Raw genomic sequence first — 4,921 nt, forward strand, 5'->3', positions numbered from 1 at the left:
GGGGCCATTTATTGGTAGAGTTGCATATGGATAGACTTGGGCTCACGGGCGCTCAAGACCGATAACCAATCCGTGAGAGGACGTGAGAGCTTCCCGTTTACTATATGTGGATGACCAATAGGGTTGATGAGTCCGAAATCCGGGATTTCGCTGACTCTAGTGTGAAGGATACCGGAAAGGATCGCCGGGGGCGAGGAATGGACGTATCTGAATCTGACTTGACCGACTGAGTAGATGACTTGCATTGGGCTAGGCTTTACTGTGACATGCGCCAGTACTTGACCAAATGGTGATGTGAGAGAGTGGTGACCGATCCCCTTACCACGGCTTTTGATGACCTTACCGATCTTCCCTGGGCATTCCCAAGATATGGAAATGGGAGAGTGACTGACGACCCAGAGAAGTACGGTGCTATGACTTAAAGCATGTCTACCCTAGAGACCAGCATTCATAGAGTTAGGCTCATATCTGCATCATATGTTCCATATCACATTGCATTATTATATGTTCTGAATGTGTATGATTTCTAGTTATGGAATAACTTCCTTGCTGAGTTCTTCGAACTCATTCCTTTTTGTGCAAATGTTTTAGATTACATTCCAGGTACTGAGGATTACGATGGCACCTCCTATGAAGCGGACTATGATTTCACATACTACCCTCCGGGTAGTGGCGTCGGTGAGGATCCGTATATTGGAGCCGAGGAGGATTACTATCCGCACCAGGGTTAGCCCCACAGTTGTGCGGGAGCGGCAGCGCTGGGTTTACTTCATCCGTACTGTTGAGGAGACTACCATTAGTATAGAAGAAACCCTAGCATAGTGCCCCATTCCCCTGGTGTATTTGTGGAACCTTGGATATTGTAATTAACTTGTCTTTGAATTATTCCGGTGACACTTGGATATGTAACTAACTTGATTTACTTCTTTTCCGCTGCTCTGAGAGGGTGGCTACCACACCTTCTCACCCTTTATGATTTTGATCACATTTTATTATTATCTATACTCCGCACTCTGATTTAGTTAATCTTATCTTATTCATGATACTTAGTATTAGCTATTTTTACCATTAATTATTACTGTTCATGACTGTGTTACCGTGTATGTGGGAGGCATGGACCTCAGATCATTGATCCTTGGACTGTGGATCACATCCCGGGTATTCCAAATGGGGTACCGGCTGGGCGGATGTGACATATAGAATAATCTAACAAAAATATTGCACAAAAAGGAGTGAGTTCGAATGAACTCAGCAAGGCAAGTTAACTCATAACAACATAAATAACATGTAGCAGAACATATCAAGATACAATGCAATATGAAACAGATAATGTATGTATGCATCTAAACTCTATGTATGCTAGTCTCTATTAGCAGACATGCTTTAAGTCATAGCACCATACTTCTTTGGGAAGGTCACAAATCACTCATCATTGGTTGGTAGTGGGTCCGGCATCTCTCAGGACAATCCATGGCTGGGGGTTAGGTCACCGCTCTCTCACATCACCATTGGTCTAAGTACTGGCGCATGTCAAGGTTAAGCCTAGCCCAATGCAAGTCATCTACTCAGTCACATCAATTCAATTCCAGATACGTCCATTCCTCGCCCTTGGCTATCCTTTTCGGTATCCTTCACACTAGAGTCCTCATAGTCCCTGACTTCGGACTCATCAACCCTATTGGTCATCCACATATGGTAAACGGGAAGCTCTCATGTCCCCTCACGGGTTGGTTACCGGTCTTGAGCACCCATGAGCCCAAGTCTATCCATATGCAACCCTCCCAATAAATGGCCACCACAATGTGATTCCTGTCCTCTCACAGGTTGGTTACCGGTCTTAAGCGCTCATGAATCCCCATTGCTACTAGGGGTCGTTCGGTCTCAATACCCTTCCGACTAGGGTCTGATATAACGGGGACATCCTAGCCAAACACTGCTAGACAACCCTAAGTATGACAACCAATGGTTCACGAAGGTGTCAATGGGCAACCCTGAAAACATCCCATACTATTTCCGTTGATGTCCAAGGACAGAAGTGTCAAAAGGACACCTCTCAATCCCAAACCATACTTAATCAAACAAATTCTCAGATCAGTCTTGACATACACAATCAACACCTCATCATACAAAAGAGGATGTAAAAGCATGATCCAATCATTAAACAATATGCAGTAATAAGCATTTCATATAAGCTTGAATAATGAAAAAGAAAACATAAATAAAGTGCTACTGTACTTACAGTAGTACGTCATAAGTATAAAATACAATAACAGTAGTTAAACTCAGAGTTTCTTAAATTAGAAACCAAAGTATACGCGATCTATGTAATCATGAAATAATTGTCCTTACCTTAATTATCGCCGAAGATAATCCAAAGATCAAAGAGAGAGGTTCCAAACTTAGCAATTAAACCCCTAACAATCATAGATACAACATTAGGAGAGAAGCCCAAAAGATTGGAGAGCAAACGAATCAAACTGCGTGAAAAACAGAGCTTCTGACTTCATTGGTCAATTGATTGGTCTACTGACCCAGTCGACCAATCAGTCGACCCAACAGAGTCAGATGAAGCAAATACAGGAAATTTGATCCTAAACTCAATTACAGGGTTCAGAACTTCACGAAACGTGGAGGAAAACTTTAGGATAGTATTCTAACACTAAGGGAGCAAAGATTGGGCACTAATAATGATTAAAAACACTACCTTCTAATTTAAAATCATGGTTTCCCCAATTGGGTGAAAACCCTAGAATTCAATGAAAAATATACTATGAAATCACGGAAAGACTAGGGATGATTTAGATCTCATCCAAGAAAAAGGTAATCAGAATTAAACACAAGTATGTTATGAAAATTAGATTCAGTCGGCTAAGCAATCAGATCCATAAGAAGAACTAGGGTTTCAAAAGGATCTTACAAGGATTAGGGTTGAGATCTCTATGTTGATCATAAACCCTAAAGAAAAGAATGAGATCATGGAAAAGATGGTTGCAAGGATGCAGCATCTTCTTCTAAATCTCGACCAAGAACAAGATCGTAAGATAAATCGTGACACCGAAAAGATTACTAACCTTGAATTGGCAGATCGAAGATGAGAGACTTCAGATCTTGCGGAGAATTCTTCGAAATCACCAAAGAGAGTTTCAAACGAGTCTTCCCACGTTCTCAGAGTGTTTTGGAGGAAAAGGACACTAAGAAACACGAAGTGTGTTTAAATAGAGAGTGAAAAACCCTAAAATTGGATTTTCTCAGATTTACACACAGTTGGTCGACTGGCCCAGTCGACCAATCAATAGACCAATCAGGTCAGCAAAGTCCAAACAGGGAAATGGAGGATCAAATGAACACCAAACCTAAAGAGCTTTTACACACACATCAAGTGACATACCTAGGGTGTAGAAATGCCTTCGAACCAAGTCAGATAATACTCCAAGTCTTTCAACTAATCTCATCTTCATTTAGGTGCAGTTTCCTTTCTAGTTCCAAGCAAGTTTCCAAAATTGGAACACCAACATCAACATCCATGGGTTCAGAGTTAAACTTCATATCATCCACTGAGATGGCCGACAGTTGACTTCTTCCTTTACTCCGGATCATCGGACCTACAAACAACAGAGTTTCTGGGTCAAGGTTAGGGCTAGGTTTCACACCTAGACTAGTCAATTGAGATGTAGGAAGAAGCCCATTTGATTTTGAGTTGATCTTGGCCTCCATTTCCTTAACTACCTGGTCGACTGGCCAGTCGACCAAGCAGTCACCCAGCTGATTATTAAATACGAGAAAATTTGATTTTTAGGTTATTTTATGCTCTACTTAAGTGGACTTCGTAGTTATAACCCTATTCTATTGCTATAACCTCCTGAGAACGTGGGAAGACTCCTCTTAGGCCTCTCCTTGGTATTGGTGAAGAACTCCTACAAGATTCTTAGTTTCTCTCCTTTAACTTCATCTACAAGGTATGTAATCTCTCATTCCCTCTCTAATCTACTCTTGTCTCATTTTATTCTTGCTATTGAGACTATGAAGAAGGTGTTGCAACCTTGCAACCACCTCTTCTATTGTCTCTTTTGATTTGTATAAACCCCCTTCCTATTCTATCAATGCTATACATCTCATATTGGATTCTTAACCTTGCATTCCTATGATTTTCTTCATAACAACATGATTTCATCTCCTAAACTAATTTCTCTAGCATACTAGGTCTGATTACATGTTAGTAATTGTCTCTAATCTATTGCTCATCATTTCATTGATTGAATCCCTGATTTCCCTTTGTATTTCAATTGATTTCATTGAAGAACATGATTTTAGCAATTAGAAAGTTAGGGTTTCAAATTGGGGAATCTTGATTTGATCTTTGTTGTATATCTAATCTTCATTAGATAGTCTTCATTTAATGTTCCTAATATTCCTTTCAAATTTCAGAGTGGTCTGGGTCCCGAAAGCTAGGTTTCGGATAAAAAAATCCGTTTTCAGCCCCATTACTGTTCATTGGTTGACTGCCTGGTCGACTAGGTCAGTTGACCAAGCAGTTAGCCAGCCGAATACAGCTTTGATGTATTCGGCCGTTTTGATCCGTTTGACCTCTGATTTGCTTGATTTTTCTTCTGATATTGCGCCTATGATTGTCTAGGGTTCAAGTACTAACCTTTGGACCATTCTCTTTGATATCCGAACTATCTTTGATTCGAGTTAAGGTAAGGACGGTTGTTACCATAATTACATAGAATGCATGAATCTTGTTTCTATTTTGGGAACTTCTTAGATTCACTTTCATTATAGTATTTCTAAATGTTGTATTACTGCTGTAAGTACTTCAAGTACGGTAGTACCATGTTTATGTATTCTTTACTATTATGAATATTTATTCTTGTCATTACATATGTGATTGATCATATTATTTGTATCTTTCTATATGATA

The sequence above is a fragment of the Hakea prostrata genome, chromosome 1 (genome assembly GCF_041222555.1).
Source record: "Hakea prostrata isolate BN-2017 chromosome 1, UWA_Hpros_2, whole genome shotgun sequence".
NCBI lineage: Eukaryota > Viridiplantae > Streptophyta > Magnoliopsida > Proteales > Proteaceae > Hakea > Hakea prostrata.